This window comes from Grammomys surdaster, unplaced genomic scaffold (genome assembly GCF_004785775.1).
Source record: "Grammomys surdaster isolate TR1022 unplaced genomic scaffold, NIH_TR_1.0 172, whole genome shotgun sequence".
NCBI lineage: Eukaryota > Metazoa > Chordata > Mammalia > Rodentia > Muridae > Grammomys > Grammomys surdaster.
The window spans coordinates 9,871,429-9,891,203 of NW_021604620.1; positions in this window are offsets into that span (position 1 = coordinate 9,871,429).

Below are 19,775 nucleotides of genomic sequence, written 5' to 3' on the forward strand. Positions count from 1 at the left end.
TGGCATCAGCAATAGTGTTTGGGTTTGGTTTATGCTGATGGAATGGATCACACAATGGAGCAGTCTCTGAATGGCCTTTCCTTCAGCCTCTCCTCTATTTTTGTCCCTGAATTTTCTTTAGACAGGGACAATTCTGGCTTAAACATTTTTAGATGGTTGGATGGATCCATTTCTCCACTGGGGTCCATGTCTATTTACTGGAAGTGGTCTTTTCAGGTTCTCTCTCCCCACTGTTGGGTATTTTATAATGTCATTCCTATTGGGTCCTGGGAGCATCTTATATCCCTGATCTGACATCTGAGACTTTCTAGTGGTTACCTTCATTCTCAACCTCCCCACTGTCACATATTTCTATTTATTCTTCTGGGCCTCTGGACTTTTTTCTTGTCTCTCCCAATAACTGGTCCTGCACCCATTTTTTCCTCCTTCATCCCTCCATCTCTCCCTTCCTCCCTCCCTCCCTCCCTCCCTCCCTCCCTCCCTCCCTTCCTCCCTCCCTCCCTCTGCCCCTCATGATTATTTTGTTCCCCCTTCTAAGTGGGCTTGAAGCATCCACTCTTTAGACTTCCTTCTTGCTAAGCTTCATATGATCTGTGAGTAGTATTGTGGGTATTCTGAGCTTTGGGGCTAATATAAATATATCAGTGAGTACATAACATGTATGTCCTTTTGAGACTGGGTTATCTAACTCATGATGATATTTTTTAGTTCCATCCATTTGCCTACAAAGTTTGTGAAGTTGTCATTTTTAGTAGTTGAATAGTATTCCATTGTGTAAATGTACCACATTTTCTGTATCCATTCTTCCATTAAGGGACATCTGGGTTGTTTCCAGATTCTGGCTATTATAAATAAGGCTGCTATGAACATAGTGGAGCACGTGTACTTGTTATGTGTTGGAGCATCTTTTGGGTATATGCCTAGTATTGGTATAGGTGGGTCTTCAGGTAGAACCATTTCCAATTTTCTGAGGAACCACCAGATTAATTTCCAAAGTGGTTATACTAGATTCCAATCCCACCAACAATGGAGGAGTTTTCCTCTTTCTCCACATCCTCATCAGCGTCTGCTGTTGCCTCAGTTTCTGATCTTAGCCATTCTGATTGGTGTAAGGTGGAATATCAGGGTCATTTTGATTTGCATTTCTCTAATGACTAAGGATGTTGAATACTGAGAATTCTTTGTTTAGCTCTGTACCCCATTTTTAATAGGGTTATTTGGTTCCCTGGAGTCTAACTTCTTGAGTTCTTTGTATATATTGGATATTAGCCCTCTATCAGATCTTTCCCAAATCTGTAGGTTGCCATTTTGTCCTATTGACAGTGTCCTTTAAATTACAGAAGCTTTTAAGTTTCATGAAGTCCCATTTGTCAATTGTTGGTCTTAAAGCCTGAGCCATTGGTGTTCTGTTCAGGAAAATCACTCCTGTGTCTATGTGTTCAAAGCTCTTTCCCACTTTCTCTTCAATTAGATTCAACTATCTGGTTTTATGTGGAGGTCCTTGACCCACTTGGAAAATCTAGATGAAATGGATGATTTGATAGACAGATACCAGGTACCAAAGTTAAATAAGGAACAGATAAACTATCTAAACAGTCTCACAATGTCTAAGGAAATGAAAGCGGGCATTTAAATTCTCCAAAACAAACAAACAAAAACCCAGGGCCAGATGGTTTTAGTACATAATTCTATCAGACCTTCAACAAAGACCTAATAACAATACTTCTCAAAATATTCCACAAAATAGAAACAGAAGGAACACTACCTATGAAGCCACAGTTGCACTGATACCTAAGCCACACAAAGACCTGACAAAGAAAGAGAACTTCAGACCAATTTCACTAATGAATATCAATGCAAAGATAATAAAATTCCAAGGACACATCAAAACAGTCATTCACCACAATCAAGTAGGTTTCATCCCTGGGATGCTGAGATGGTTCAACATATAGAAATCCTTCAACCTAATCCACTATATGAACAAACTCAAAGGAAAAAAAACACATGATTATCTCATTAGAAGTTGAAAAGGCCTTCAAAAAGTTTCAACATCCCTTCATGTTATAAAAGTCTTGGAAAGATCAGGAATTCAAGGCACATACCTAAACATAATAAAAGCAATATACAACAAATGAACAGCCAACGTCAAATTAAATGGAGAGAAACTTGAAGCAATCCTATTAAAATCAGCAACAAGACAAGACTGCCCACTCTCTTCCTGTTTATTCCATATAGTACTTTAAGATCCAGCTAGAACAATTAGACAGCAAAAGGAGGCCAAAGGGATATGAGTCAGAAAGGATGAAGTCAAGATATCACTATTTGAGGATGATATGATCGTATACATAAGTGACCCCCAAAATTCTACCACAGAGCTACTACACCTGATAAACAACTTCACCGAAGTGGCTAGATATAAAATTAATTCAAACAAATTAGTAGCCTTCCTCTACACAAAGGATAAGTTGGCCGAGAAGGAAATTAGGGAAACAACACCTTTCACAATAGTCACAAGTGTTATAAAATATCTTGGCACAATTCTAACCAAGTAAGTGAAAGATCTGTATGACAAAAACTTCAAGTCTCTGAAGAAAGAAATTGAAGTAGTCCTCAGAAGATGGAAAGATCTCCCATACTCACGGATTGGTAGAATTAACGTAGTAAAAATGGTCATCTTGCCAAAAGCAATCTATCCATTCAGTGCAATCCCCATTAAATTCCAACTCAACTCTTCACAGAGATAGAAAGAGCAATTATCAACTTCATTTGGGATAACAAAAAACCCAAGATAGCGAAAACTATTCTTAACAATAAAAGAACTTCTAGGGGAATCACCATCCCTGACTGCAAGCTGTATTACAGAGCAATAGTGATAAAAATTACATGGTATAAAGACAGACAGGTAAATCAATGGAATAGAATTGAAGACCCAGAAATAAACCCACACACGTATAGTCACTTGATCTTTGACAAAGATGCCAAAACAATGGGAAAAAGACAGAACTTTCAACAAATGGTGCTGGTTTAACTAGCAGGCTGCATGTAGAAGAATGCAAATTGATTCATTTTTATCTCCTTGTACAAAAAAATCAAGTTCTTAAAAATAATAAAAAAGTTGAAACAGTGTAGTCGCGATTGGACCAGTGTTTATAAAATGAAACCAACTTAGCTTCTGTAGTGACTTGAGTGTCAGTGTGAGTGTGTGTGAAAAATGCAGATCTATAGAAATAATGATAAGAAACATACTGAATTTCTAAGGAAAATGTTGAAAGATAAGGTTATAGTTTATTTTCTATTGTTGTGAAAACTCCACAATTACAGGCAACTTAGTTGAAAAGAGTTTATTTAGCTTACAGTTTAAGGTCACAGTCCATTACTGAGGGAAATCAGGGCAAGAACTCAAGTAGAAACCATGGAGGAAGAGTTCTTACTGCCTCACAAGCTCATGCTCAGCGAGCTTCCTTATATAGCCCAAGCCCACCTGCCTAGGGATTGTGCCACCCATTGTGGACTAGGCCTTTCCATATTAATCAATAATCAGAGTAATTCTTCCAAGATATGATCACAAGCCAATCTGCTCTGGGTTATCACCCAAATGAGTCTGGTCTGTGTCAAATGTATTAGAACAGGGAGCTACATAATTGAAAATTAGCCTAGGCAGGATGAGAATGCTACTCAGAAGTAAAACACTTGCCTATCATGCACAAAGCACTGGGCTCAGTCTCTGGTACAATATACAGTGTTTTGTGTGTATGTGAAAAAAAAAACCATGATGATATGTAAAAATAAAGCTAAATTGGACAAGTTTGTTTCATAACCCCTTGCAATCTATTTACCACTCCTGTAAGATAAATGGCAAAGAAAACTGCATTCTTAAGTGCAGCATTTACTGAAAATAAAGTCTTCAAAGTGCTACTAAACAGAGAGTCCTTCCTGCCACTGTATTTCAATGGAGAAAAGTCACTTAGATAGCATTTATACCCATCTAATTTTCAGAAGTGAATACAAATGATCCTTCCATTTATTTATACGGGAGCAATTTGTTAACATTAAACATGATTTTAATGCTTCTATCCTTTTACTCAAAATTGCCGTCATTTAAAGGTGGACTAAGGTCATTCTTGCAAAACTAAAAAAAAAAAAAAAAAAGATGAAATACACCTTTCAATAAACTGAAAAACTCCACTGAAATGTAATCTGTAGGATGTTGATGAAATAAAACATAGCCTATCCAAAAAAATAAAATTATTTCCAATTTTAAAAAAGCAGGTATGGTACCATGGTATCTGCCATTAATAACAGATTTTTTAAAGTATGACACAAAAAGACCATAGATTAGCTGTAGGGATTACACTGTACGAGTAGACAAACACAGTGCATGTACCTGCTACATTATTTGTATATTTTAATTTGAAGAGAAAAATTGTTACTCTTTGGTATGTTTCTAAAGCTATAGGATACTAGATAAATGAGCATCTAATACCTTCAAATTATAAACCATTCATTTTGGTTGCTGTTATTTTTGAGACAGCATTACTTTGTAGCTCAGGCTGGTCTAGAGTTCACAATCTTACTGACTCAGCTTCCCCAGTGCTGAGCTAGAAACCACTGTGCCATTGGTCTTTATTTTTCTTTCTCATTTATTTATTAGCTTTTTGAGAATTTTGAACAAACTTGATATATTTGTATTTACCTCCTCTCCCAATTCTTCTTAGATACATGAAGTAACTACTGGAGTAACTTTGTATTTTCCTTAAAACACCACACACACACACACACACACACACACACACACACACACCCCAAACAGGTAAAATGCAACTATGGAACCCAATTTGAGCTGCCCATACACACTTACCCATATTCTGCTAGTGTATGCTTAACCTAGTAGGGGCCACACCTGTGAAGAAAACTGCCTCTTTGTCCCCATGCAGCTATCAATTGCCACCATCTGCTCCTCTTGGGGGTGGGGCTTTGTGCCACCTCTGCTCTCCTCGCTTGGGTTGATGCTATCTTGAGCTTACACATGCTTATGCATGCTGTCTGTCTGCTTTGTTTTTGAGGCATTTCTAGGCTACCAGTAACATTGAGTAGACAGTAAAAGTAGAAAGCACAGAGCTAATTTCTGAGTATCCTGTCCCCAGGCATGCAGAGTGACCCGCCTCCATTGTGCTTTTTCAGAGTGATGCATTTATTACAGTCAGTGAGCCAAAACGCCACAATCCTTATGCAGTTCGTAGCTTATATTCAGGTTTTCTTCTGGTGCTTTATGTCCTTTACTGGAAATAGTGTGTTCTAATCCATTTCTTTCAGTTTATGGCTTTTCCTATTATTTGGATAGACTTTTCACAGAGTAGATGTCCTTCATTCTATTTTTTCACCTTCTCAATAATTTATTTTAATCAATACATAAGAAAATTATTTACTAACGGAGTAATATTAAAGAGAGGGACACAAAGGCACAGACGGTGGATGCTTATGTATGTTTCAATGAGGTTAAACATACCTCTCCCTCCAATCATTATTTCTTCATAGTAAAATGTTTTAAACCTTTCCTTCTAGCCTTTTGAGTTATACAGTATATTATAGTATCTGTAGACACGGCAGAAACAGGAACTTCTTACTTATTCCAAGACTGTTGCTTAGTTCCAGAAAACAAAAAAGAGCTGGGAGATGGCTCACTGGTTAACAACACTGGCTGCTCTTGCAAAGGACCTGGGTTCAGTTCCTAGCACCCACATGGCAGCTCATGACCTCCTGTAAGTCTCTAGTCTCAGAGGATCCGGTAGCTTCTATGTCCTCTTTGAGAATTTTCATTCGTATGGTGCACATGAACTCAGGCAGGCACATGTACAGACAGTCATAAAAATAATAACTAGGATGCAAAAGAAACCCTAGCCCAGTAGAATCCTCTGCATAGCAAAGGTTACAACCAACAGACTGAGAAGAGGAGAGGAGAGGAGAGGAGAGGAGAGGAGAGGAGAGGAGAGGAGAAGAGAAGAGAAGAGAATCACCCTTGGAAAGGAAGAGAGTACCCAGAATTTATAACCTGTTCTAAAATTCTCGATAGCAATAAATCCATGGTTCCCAGGAGGAGCCATGCAAATGGCCCGCAGGTATATAAATAAGTGCTGTTCCACTAATTACCAGGAAATTCAAAATAAAATGCACTGAGATGTCACCTTACCCCAGCAAGAATGGCTGTTATCAAAACAACAAAGCAAAACAAATCCCAAGGATAACGAGAGGTAAGAGATCATGTGGATGGAAGAGAGTTCTCGTACTCTGTTGGTGGCAAAGTAAATTAGTACAGTCATTGTGGAAAGCAGCATGGAAGCACTGTAAAGAGTGAAAAATAGAGCTTGCCTTAGACCCAGACACCTCATTAGTTTTTGAATGTTCAGATGACGTGATATCAGGATCTTAAAGAGACAAGCATCATTTTTAACAATGGCCCAGAGATGGAACCAACTGGTGTCAATCAGCTAATGAGTGCATAGAGGAAGTGTGACATATACACCAGTGCATGCTATTCTGCCACAGACAAAATCTTGTCACCTATTACAATATGGATGGAACTGGAAATTGTTATGCTAAGAAGAAGAAGCCAGGTGCAGAAAGACAAATGTCACATGATCTCTCTCATATGTGAAATCTAATAAAAACTATGTGTGTAGACCTTGAGGCTAGGAGGGGGGGTATAGGAGGCCAGGACAAGAGATAGAAAAAGGGAAGAGGCTGGCCAGTGGGCCCTAAGTATCATGATCATGCTTTTGTTGCTGCATCTAAAAAAACAAAAAATCACTGCTGGGGAATAAGGACATGGCTTGACAGTCAAGAGAGCTTGCTGCTCTTTCAAAGGATCCTGGTTCAATTCCAAGCACCTACCTCAGGCATGTCAAAGCTGTCTGTAACTCCAATTTCAAGAGATTTGATGCCCTCTGGTCTGGACAAGCCTCTGCACACATGTGCTGCATGCAGGAGTATATACATATACATATATATGTATGTATATACATATATATGTGTATATATATATATACATATATATATATATACACACACACACACACATATATGAAGTCGTGCTAAAGAATAATAACAGCTAGAATTTCCAATATGTTGCTCTGTTCTGGCAGCTTCATGTTTTCGTGCTTCTATTTGGAGTTATTTCAGTGGTGGATGTAATATAGATTATTGTGATCGGGTTTTTTTTTTTGTCGTATATGTTTTCAGTTGTTTCATAAACAGCTCTTCAAAATATTACATTTTCTTCAAAATATTACATTTTCTCTGAGGAATTTTCTTTCCTCTTTCTTCAAAGACTAGTACGGTATCCTAGCTATGTCCCTTTGGGGGCTCGTTTTCTTTTTGACCTGATCAGTCTATTCTTTCTCTAATATCATATTATCTTGATTGTTAATATGCCTTGAAATCAGGGAGTATTCTCACTTTGTTTTATTTTTCCTTTTAGTATCATGTTTACTATTGTATTTCCTAGAGGTATCTCAACAGAAGACCACAGACTAGGTGGCTTAAGAAACAAGGAAGAGTTAGTTTTTCAGAGCACTGGAGGTTGGAAGTCAAAGACAAAGGTGCTGACCCAGTTGATGCCCCTGGATTGCCTCCTAGGCCTGTAGATAATCACATTTCTTCCTCGTGTGATTTATCTGTTCACACACACCCATTCCTGGCATCTCTCTGTATATTGGGAAGTTCTCTTACCAGCACATGTCTGAAGCTATGATATTTCCATGAGAGGTCTCGCCATTGTAAAAGCAAACAATTTACTGGGATCCTTTAAAGTGATATTGAGTAGAATGCTTAGTTCAAATTGTGAACTGATATCCTGAGAATGTTGAGTCTCTTACCACAATCATGGGCTCCTTCCTTGATGTCTTATTTTTGTTTTGATGGATGTGTTTGAACTGTACATATTAAGAGGATTCGGGTAGCATTTTTCCACATGCATTCAGCACTCACGGATGGAATCTAATTTAACTTTACCACCCCCTCCCCAGTTCTTAACCTTTATTTTGCACTTGGCTCAGCTATTTAGCTTTTCTGTAGACAGGGAGCACGCCCTGTTTGTCTTTCAGTTCCTGACTTATTTTGCTCTAATATGATGATAATCAGTTCCATCAATTTTGTATCAGTTGATAGATTTATTTTCCTCTGTGCACGTGTAGCACGCCATCGCATGGCTCGATCATCTTATGTGCTCGTCCACACACTGATGGCCACACAGCCTGATTATATACCTTAGTCACGGTGAATTGTGCATCAGAGAATCTGGGCTCCAACTTTAAGCCCTTTGGCTATGTACTCAGGTGTATAGTATCTGGATATCATATAAACCTGTCTTCAGCTTTTCTTCTTCTTCTTTTTTAGAAATCTCCATTTTTTTTCTCCATGATGGTTGTAATTCTACACTCCCATTAACAGTATATAAAAATTCCCTACCTCACATTCTTACCAGAATTTGTTATTTTTTCTAGTGATTCTATCTAAAGTAAGAGGTTATTTCACTTTAGCTTTGATTAGTAGTTTCCTGATGTTTAAAGATTTCAAATATTTTCTTCCATGCATGTGTTGCCGTTGGTGTTGATTTGAGTTTTCGAGTTCTTAAGTGGAATTGACACCTGCTTTCTTACATTTAACTTAAACATTCCATTTTAATATGAGTATAAATGAAACTGTTTTAATTTGGAATGGCATTTGTTGATCATTAGCATACAGAAAAATAATGAACATTCGTAGATTGATTTTGCTAGATGAATTATGTTTTGCATCCTCTCTACCCACCATTGTTCACTCATGGAAACACTGATTCTCAGATGTGATTGTATTTGGATCTAGAAACTTTTAAAGCGGTGTTTAGGTGAGAATGAGACTGTCGGGGTTGGGCCTTAGTACACTAAGAATACAAGGACATACTTGAGCAGAGGAAGGGTTTCACAAGGGACAGCTACAGAGACATTGGTAGCTATAGAGACACTGATAGCTAAGAAAAGAGAATGACCTCAGAAAAAAACAGAATAAACCTGCCAATACCTGGATCTCCCATTTCTAGTCTCCAGAAGCAGGCAAATAGGAATCTCTGTAGTGCCAAGCCACAGAATCTGTGGCCTTTCATGGTACAAGCATTAGGAAAGCGACAGAGCCTCCACCTCACAGACCTGATGACATCACACTAAAGATTTAGTCTCCTGTGGATTACAGAGTGGTTTGGATTTTCTACTTTCTCTTAGAATGAGTTCTGATTTATAAAATAAGGAAAAGAAAACGATTAATTAAAAATCAATGAACAACAGGCATATCCTTTTCTTCTCTGAATTACAGTAATACACATCTCCAGGAAGGATGTTTTGTTTAGGGATCCAGCAAATGGCTAAATCCTGGTGTGATTCACAGAGTAGCACTCACTGCACACTCAGTATGTGTTTAATGGCTGAAGAAGGGGGTGAGAGCTCCTGAAATCTTCCAAGAAAACTTAAAGAAAAAAAAAAACTTGTGAAGATAAAAAAGGTACATGTTTCCCATTTTATTTATTTATTTATTTATTTATTTATTTATTTATGGCTAGGAAGAAAATAAATTGTGGGAGAATGAAAGATGCCCAGGAAAGCCTTCTGTCAATCCTACAGAGCAAGCCCTCTCAGGTCCTTACTCTTTCAGAAGGATGAAGTAGATGGATAGACTGCACAAATGGAAGGTGCACAGGTCCGAGGACATAGCTTAGTTAGTAGAGAGCTTGCTGTATTAGTAAGAAGACCTGAATTCTAGTCTCAGCATCCACATAAAAGGCTGGGTATGCCTGTGATCTCAGAGGTCAAGAGGCAGAGACAGGCTTGCTAAGCCACCAATCTAGTCACTTGGTGAGGTCCAGGGTCCATGAGAGGCACTGTTTCAAAAACTAAGGTGGAGAGAGATTGACAATGGTCCTAACACTGACTGGTTCTTCACATGTATGCACACTAAAACGTGTATATACTCACAGACAAACAAATATAAGTGCACATGCACACACACATGCACATATGCATACTCACTCATGTACACAGTCACAAACACAGAATGCATGCGCATACTGATACCCAATCATGTATACCCTCACAAACACATACATTCAGTGCATGTACATGGACATATGCAAACTCACAAATATGTACACATTCACACATGTATGTATGCTTATACACTAATGTACACACACATGCATGCACAGCCACACAGGAACACACTCACACAGTCATACAAAATACCCTCACACCTATACACACTCAAATATCCAAATACACATGCATACTTACACATACAACCATGCACATGCGTGTGTACTGCCACACAGGCACATACAGACAGCCATGCATACACATACAGTGTGGGCTTCAGTTTTTGACCTCAGATAGACTGTAGCCTTCTGCTTCTTTAGTTCTTCTGGATGTTAATGGCTAGAAGGATATCTGCTGCAGAGAATGAAGACCTGGGAGATTTCCCCTGTGGCAAGTGACACAATAGAAAAGGAGAAGGTGGCATCGGAGGCCTGACTCACCACAGGCATTTTTCTTCTTCCCATGTGAGTATGTCCCTTCTGTTACAGCAAAACTTTAGAGATATTTGTGTTTAAAGGCTTCTAAGGAACTGAAGAGTAGCCTAGGCTTGATACAGAGGAGATCATTAAAGTATTCATGGGCAAATGGTTACCTAATGTACAACTGTGACAAGCTGGGTGCAGGCTTAAAAAATAAATTCAAACACTAACTTTGTTACTTATAAGACTGGACAAAGAAGTATATTTTTATTGGCTGGTGGAGCCTATTTCTCACAGTTTGTCACAGGTGACTAAAATAAATGCCTGCCTGAATAAAAAGAGAAATTATTTATATGGCTAAAAATAATCCATAAGTTACAGAAGTATTTCCTGGTGAAGAGAAACCTTATGAATTATGGTTAATTTGGAGTGTCTTGACTATATAACCCCTTCCTTACTCATTGAAAGAACAAGAAATAAAAAGAACATGGCAGATTTAACAACCGTCTTGAGCTACTAGACTGACAAATGAAGCTTTCTGAAATGCAGTTTCCTACATTTTGAAGGTAACGCAAATCTAAAGGGACCCACAGTGGAAACTTTTCCTGGTAAAATGAGTTGTGACCATGGAAAGGCAGCCTGTCTCCACCGTGTTCAGAAGATAACATTGTTCCTTCAATCATGGGGCCTAAAGCATCAAAGTGCACAAAGGGTGATCTAGGATGCTCAGCTGAGACCATCCACACTTCCCTTACTGGGATGGGACTTCCCACCAAAGTCTCCCATGGAAACTGACCCTGCATAAGTCACAGACCTCCATGTAGGGTGTGTCAAAGATGCTGAGAAGAAAACAAGATTAAATGAAGCCTCCTCACTCCAAGAAACTTACAGTCTAGCTGCCGAGCTGTATGCTAACGTGTTCCACAAATTAGATTGTAGAGGGAAGACTTTGTTCTCCCGCCTTCCATGCCTCAATCTCTGAGGTCCTATAGGAGGCTATGCTGTGAAAAAACCTGGGGACCGGGTGAGAAATTGCCCTGTGGGTAGAGCATTTACTATGCATATGTTGGATGTGGGGCCCTGAATAATTTGGGACTTGGATTTTGATGGCCAGAAAAAAAAATTTTTAAATGGAAATGATAGGACTTATCTGCAGACCCAGACCCAGCATTTCAACACTGCAAGTTGGAGAGCAGACAGGAGAATTGTTGGATTTTCCAAGCTAGCTGACCTGCAATACTCATTGGTCAACCAGAGAGCTGGTCACAATCCATTTTGAAGGTGAGGACTGAGCTCTAAAGTTGTCTTCTGACCTCCACATGTGCTCCACAGCATGTGAGCCCCTGTACTCACACATGAACACACACGTGCGCACACACACACACACACACGTGTGTATTCATGTACATATACATACAAGCATATGAGATGAAAACTAAGAAAATTCTATGATATTTTTGTCTGATTTTAAATGTGCTATGTTTGTGGTTTTAGTCATGTGTTATACTCACATATGATCAAATATGTACCAAATATGAACTGTAGAATTGACTTATTTTGTGAAAGGATTGCTTTATCACACAGGACCATGTTCAAATCATCTTGGAAATTACTATGTAAATCTTGGATCTGTCTTATAAATTCCAGGGTCTCGGGGGCTTGACACAGTATAGAATCCTTGATGAAACTAGGTAGAAATGTTGGGGAGAAAGGGCTGCTGAGAATTCTTTCCAGAGATATCAGATAGCATCATCTCAAATATGATGCTAACAAAATTCTGCTAGCAGCAGAATCATGAAAAGCAATAGTTTCAATATGTCAGCCCTATGTGCCTTCACTCACATGACTTTGTCTTCAAAATAGCAAGTAGCACCAGCCAGTGGATTGCGATTTGCCTGAGGTTTGGGTAACCTTTACACCAACAATCTTAATTTTGAAAATTAATTATTAAAATTAATAAAAAAGCTTTTGCTGCAGGTGAGATTGCAGGCTGCAGAGAACTTTACAAAACTCCACTGTTTTCCCCTAAGCTCTCTTTACAGGAGACATATTGCCAACACCCTCTTTTGCTAGAGACTGTCAATGTTTGGAAGATTGTTAGTGATACCTCACAAGTGAAGTGAAAAACCAACCAACCAACCAAAGCAAACTCCAAACCACCCGGACCCTAATTTTGTATACTACCTGAAAGACCTTTCCCATCTGCATACATAATCTCTGGGCTCCTCGTTTATTCTGTTTAGGAATGCATGTCCTCATTTCAGAGTCTAACATTTGTGGGAGTGTGTGGGCTGGAGGAAGATGGGCAAGAGAGCTGTTTGCCATTGGAGGCCAGAGGTCAGTTGGGATATTCCTCCATTTGTTTTTAAATAGAACATAGCAAAATTTTTTTTCTGTTTTAAGGATATCAGTAAATATCATTTCCAGTAGGGCCATTTAGTTGCAGGTAACACCAAATCCTGTTCTGACTGACTTACAGAAAGATCTAAAGTACCAGAGTCCGAGGACTAAGGAGATCACTCCATCAGTGAGAATCTTGTTATGCAAGCAAGAGGGCCTGAGTCAGTTTCCAGAATCTATGTAAAAAAGTCAAGTTTGAAGATACATGCTTTTAATGCCTGCTCTAGGCTAAGGAGGGGGTAGAAAGAGTTACATTCTGGGGCTCATCCATCAGCTAGTATGTTGGCCTACACACACACACACACACACACACACACACACACACACACAAACTAAATCCTTGGCCACATGAGAGCAGGAATACACATACTCCAGAACATGCACAAAGAAAATGATAATTATTTATCTCAAAATGAATAAAATAGGTTGTCTTTGTAGCTAAATTGATGAGACTGTCTCAAAAAAATGGGGTGTTGGGCCTGGAGAGGTGACTGAGTGCTTAAGGATGTTTTCTATTCTTCTACAAGACTGGAGTTTAACTTCCACTTCTAACTCAAGATCCAGCGGCTTCTACACACTCCCTGGCCTCTGTGGGCACTTGCACACATCGGCACACACTTCTAGAAACACACATCCACAAAAATACAAATAAAACTTAATCCCAACTGAACTTTGACCTCCTCTGCTCTGTTCTTTGTTTGCCAGCTGGTCCCGAGAAAGACTGCCATAGCTAAACTGCTTATAAGTCACACAATAGGTGACTAAATACTCTGTAACAGAGTAATTTGATGTTCTTCCCATGATGGGATCAGTATTGAATCATACACAAACCCTTATGTTAGGGCAGGTAGGAATTGTGTCTGATACTTCAGATAATACATATCTGGTAGGCTTTCTGTACATTTTCTAAACATGTTTTATGTGTATACAGATGCAGACATTGGGCTTGTGAATGAATGCTACCTGTAAGTTTGTGTGGGAGGCATCACTTATCATTTTCCACCCTTCTCTCCACCTTAAATGCTTTGTATATTACAATCAAATGATTTTCTCCAAGTCTAAATCTATAGACTAATCTGTGGCTAAGGGGGTAACATGTAACTATGCAAGTCTAAGGACCTGAGTCCTGGTATCCAGCACCCACATAAGAAGCTAGTCTTGGTGACATAAGTCTGTAACTCCAGCTAATGGAGGAGGGGTTGGAGACAAGGTAGATAGATAGGTCAGGTAGATAAATAGGCAGACCAATAGATAGATGGTAGGTATAGATGATAGATATTTTGATATTTAGATAGGTAGATAGACACAGACATACACAGACAGATAGACATACGGAAAGATAAATAAACATAGAACCCAAAATCTTTTGGAGGCCACGCATATGTTTCTAACTTGGATTCTGGATTCTGGCAATGGATGCCCAAACATAATTAGATCTTTGGTATACAATTATATCTCATGAAGACAATCAATAATTACCTACAAATGACAATTATGCAGATGGCATAGGAAAAGCACAGTTATTCTTTAGGGCACTTATATAAAAAATGATGACTTGTGTGGATGCTCAGATTTGTATGTACTTGTTCATTCCACTTTAGCAATGGCATCACTAACCTGAAACAGTACAAGAAACTAACCAGTAGGAGAGGCTCACACCTCTGTGATCCATCTGCAGCATGGGACGTGTCTCTCCAATGAACAGCTGTAAGCTCTTGGTGCCCATGCCTTTGATAAATCTCAAAATGTCACAGGGTGCAATTTCCTTATGTAACAGTCTCAGATTGACAAAATCCCAGAGACAAAAGGAATGACGGGTTATTAGTGTTAGAGACAAGGGGAAGAGGGGTGTGTGTAATAAAGGGGACCACATGGGGACCACTGCGGTGAAGGCACAGCTATGGTTCTTGACTGTGATTTCACAATGATCCACGTATCACAGAATGACACAGACTTGTCCACGCATCAGTGCTCATGCAAAATTCCTATTTTGATACTGAACCACAACAGTTCTAGAGTCAGCTATTTACAAAGTAGAAAACACCCAGGGAACCTCTGTTACTTTGTAACTTTCTATGAATCTATTATTACTTCAAAAGAGTTCAAGTGTTTCAATTTGTTATGTAACATGTTTTATGAGAGAATCTTTTGTGTAGTTGATACCAGTGTAAGGAAGTTGGTTCCATGAGTAGTTAAATATGAGTAGTTAAAAGTAAATATCATTTTTGATCTTATAAAGTAACATTTTATTTTCATATGCCAGTGTTTATGTATTTTGGTACATCAATATGCCTGCAATAATGAATGCATAAAATCCCTACAACGTTCTTTCTAAGTAGAAAGTTTTATCAGGACATGCATTGTTATTTTTACATCACAATTTGTATATCTACACTTTCATTTATGAGTATTATTGAGTGTATACCCATTACCATACATAATTAAATAAGCAGATAATATTTAAATTTTATTTTATTTTTGAAGATGGAGATAGTTTTAGGTATGTGCAATTTTAATATTCTCTTTTAAAAAGTAAATCTTTATTAATAGTCTATATTAAAGTTAGAATTTAATTTATATTTTATTTTTAAAATTATATTTAACATAGAATTTATCATCCCAACCATTTTAGATGTATAATTTACAATTGGTACACTAAATTACTTCTGTTTTGTAGGTATGGCATTGAGTGAAGTAGTGTCATTAAGCATACCAGACTTGGTGCTCCAAAATGGATTTGATATATTTTTTTTAGAATAAAAGAATTTTCAAAGGGAAGTTTTAGGTAAAAAGATGAAATTAACAAGAGGAGATATTTTTCCACAGACAGAGAAAAGTTTTCATTATTATAAGAGGGATTTGCACAAACTCAAAAAAAAATGGTTGGTTTAGTTAAAAAGCAAGAGGTCCCAGGAAAAAAAATGTAAAGAAAATAAACAAACAAAAACAACAAAGGTTATGCCTAAGCATGGCCCTGTTGTTCTCCAGCAAAATTTACATCGTTAATCACTGTGTGCTTTGTTTGAAAAACCAAAGAACCATCTTGTGCGTAAATATATTCAAGCTACATGAAGTGTTCATAGAGTGCTATCTCACAGGTGTCAACTGAGGAGTCATTTGTAAAATACAATTTATTTCCCTTCTTGTTCTTCACATTTTTCTTTCTAAAAGATTATTTAGAAAATAGATTCATCATGACAGCTGGGAAAATCATTGAGAGATAAGACAATTTCAGTCTATCCGTTTCCCATGAAATGTGGTTCTCTGTTAGCTGTCTATCCAGAGAGGTAAAGCATTAACTCTGGGTGTGGCATTCACTTTCATCTAGATTGGGGTAAGATTGAGGTAATATACATAGTCTGACAAGGTTGGCTGCCAGACCAACTTCAAAGTATTTTCCTCTCTTGACTTTCTGTGTCTTGCTTGTTCTACTGGATTGGTGCAGCCAGCTAAGTATGATCTGGCAAGTTAGCCTGAAGGTTAAAGCTAAGACAAGGAAAAAAAAAAACATCAAAAACCCAACCAACTACCACTACCACCACCACTACCACCACCACCGCCACCAACAAACAGCATCTCCTTGGCTCTGGTGGTTCCCTTTAGCAATTATATAAACAATTTTCTTGTTGGGTTTTATGCTTAATATGAATTCTGAAATTTAAGAGGGATGGGTATACTTTGGACATCTTTCCTGCCAGTCAGCAGCTGCGTAATTATTTATTGCCAGAAAACAAAAGATTTCAGACTGGCTTAAGGTAAAATGATTGAAACCACAGCTACTTGCGAGGTTCCTGATGTCTACACTCAATATATAAGATCTCTATGTCATTATCTTATGGTGAGATGGTGGGATGATTTGGGGCTGTCTCCATAGGCCTCCATCCTTCCATTTCTTTAGGAATCATCATGTGGTACTCACAGCGATGATCCAAAGGGCATGGATATGGGGCACAGGTCCAGCAAATGAGGACAGATGTAAAAACTGATCAGCAATGGAAGTTGTGATGCATCATGTGGGAAAATGATGGGGAAAGGGTTGGAGATAGCTCAGTTGATTAAATCTTTCTGGGCAAGTAGAAGAATCCAACTTCTGTTCTCTGAAAATATATAAAAGAGCCAGGTACAGTGGTGTAATTCCAGGGTTGGTGGATGAGAATAAGAACCCTGATGCTTAGTGATCAGCCAGTCAGATTGTTGAGCTACAGGTTCTGTAAAAGACTGTGCCTCAAAGAAACATGGCAGAGAGTGATTGAGGAGACATCCAGTGATGAAAATTCATCAACGAAATGCTTGGCTTGCAAGCATGGTGACCTGAGTTTGAGCCCCAGAGAGCCTGCCATTTCAAAGGAACCATACTTAAAGTTAACCTCTGGCCTTTGTGACTGCATCTATAGACACACACATAATTTAAACACACACACACACACATACACACACACACACACAAACATGCACACACTTATGCAGTATATATGTGTGTACATAAAATAAATGTGTAAATAAAGAAAATTCTGAATCTGAATTTTGGAAACAAGAGAAGTCACCAATATCACATATTCAGTGTTTTAAAATAAAATATAACATTATAACTTCTATTTTAATTTTTATTATGATTTATCATGCAGTTTCAACTAGTTTTATTAAATTTCATTTTAACAAAAGATCTGGGGGATAGCAGTTATTAATATTATATGTGTGCTTACAAGAGGAAATTGGGATTCAGAAAAATTAAGCAGTTTGTCTCCAAGTCACATATCTGAAGCACTCAGCCCTGTTGCTGGGGGTGGTCATTCAGTGTTCATTTTGCCATAGTGCTTGTCTAGAGTTGAGTTAATTCATTCAAATCCATCAGTTTGACCTCTACATACATATAAGCTGTCAACCAATGTTGAGGTTGTTCCTGCTGCAGCAAACAAGCAAAGCAGTCTTCTCTTCCTTCTTTGGGCTTCTCTGATTTCTTTTTTTAAACTCAGCTGATAGTGAAAATAGTGGGATATTTGTTTTATTGCTTAATTTCTGCATGCTTCTCTCCTTAAGAAGGGACAGGGCCCCTATATAATTTTTCTCTGTGGAATGCTTAGCATAGTGGTTAAACCATACCAGGTATCAAGTAAATGTCCAATGTGAACACCTTCACAATAAAAAAGCTAAGGTAGGCAAATAAGATAAATTTAGGATTACTTTGAGCATTCCACCTTAAGGTATGTTCTTCAATCTTCACTATATATTTGACACTTGCAAGGGACTAATGTTGTGACTTGAGAGAGGCTTGGTGGGTAAGAAAACGTCCTAGTGTTCCAGAGACTGGTACCTCAGCACCTGCTTTAGGCAGTTAGCAACTTTCTCCAACTCTGGTGTGTCTAATGCCCTCTTCTGGCCTCTATGAGCAGTGCATTCACATCACACACACACACACACACACACACACACACACCACACACAAGGTGGCAGGTGGTGGTAGTGGTGGTGGTGATGGTGGTGGTGGTGAAGAGACTAAAATAATTAATATAAAGCAGGTCAACATTTTCACTTCCAAATAATCTATCTCTGATCGTTGAAGTTCAATGTTTTATTGTTTGAAAAGTTGTCACATAAAAATATATCATTTGACTAAGTACAAGGGTTGGGGCTAAGGTCTTATGTAGCCCAGGGTGGCCCCAATCTGTATGTTGTCATAAATACCCTTAAGCATCTGTTTTTCCTGCCTCCATCTTCTGTGAGTTGGGATTTCAGGCATACACCACCAAGCCTAAATCATGTGGTTCAGGGAAAATCCAAACCCTTGTAAGTACTCTACATAATGAGTCACACTTTCAGCCTTTAAAATAAATTTAAGCTTTCCTTTCATAAAAAATGCAGATTACTTTAAATCATGGAAAAAACTAAATATAACAAAATCTTCAATATTACTTTCGCCAATGAGAAGAGCTGGAGCTTCAGGACAGCATTAGAGACAATGTGGTATCCTACAGGGAGCATACCTGCTGATAGACTTTTCCTATTAACCTAATTTGAATATCTAAAATGTTCTGCTTCTTAAACATGCAAATATATTGCCATCTTGTAATTTGCACATCTCAAAATTTTTAAATTAATCATGGCATGCATAAATAAACAATCATAAGATGAGCCTAAGGTAGATTAAAAGGACTGGTTTTAAATTTTAAAAGGCACTTGAGGACAAGCCCAAGTATAGGAAGAGGAAGACAAGAAATGAAATGGACAATTATAAAGAGTTTAATGAGAGCCTGTGTAATGTTGAAAAGAGTATATACAGAAGAAAATGTATATATGTATATATGTAATATATACATATGCAGACACACGTCTGTACATATAGACTCTAGCCAGAGAGAATGTTAATCCCAGATAGACTTTGTGCTATAGTATGCAAGAATCACTTGACTCGTCTGTGCCTCAGTTTGCTCCTTGTAAAATGGAAGCATTTGAATTCTGCAACTAACTCAAGGCTGTGGAATACGGATAAGACGCATGAATGCAACGGAGTATTTAATGTGCCACTTAATTTAACACAGGACTTTATTAAACACTAGTTCTTAAAGTTTTAAAAACGTGTGTGTATGATGAATGTGTTGTCTAGAAATGGCTTGTTAGATCCTCGGGAGATGGAGTTCCAGGGATGTGTAAGCCACCCGGTGTGGATGCTGAGAACCAAACTCCAGTACTTTGTAAGGGCAGACAGGCATTCTTGACCACTCAGCCATCTCTATAGCCCCCATGTTTTAATGTTATTAGAAACATGTCAGGTGACTGTTCTATCATTTTCTTCACCAATAGTGTGTAGGATATAAACTTTGACTTGATAACCACAGAGAGGAGA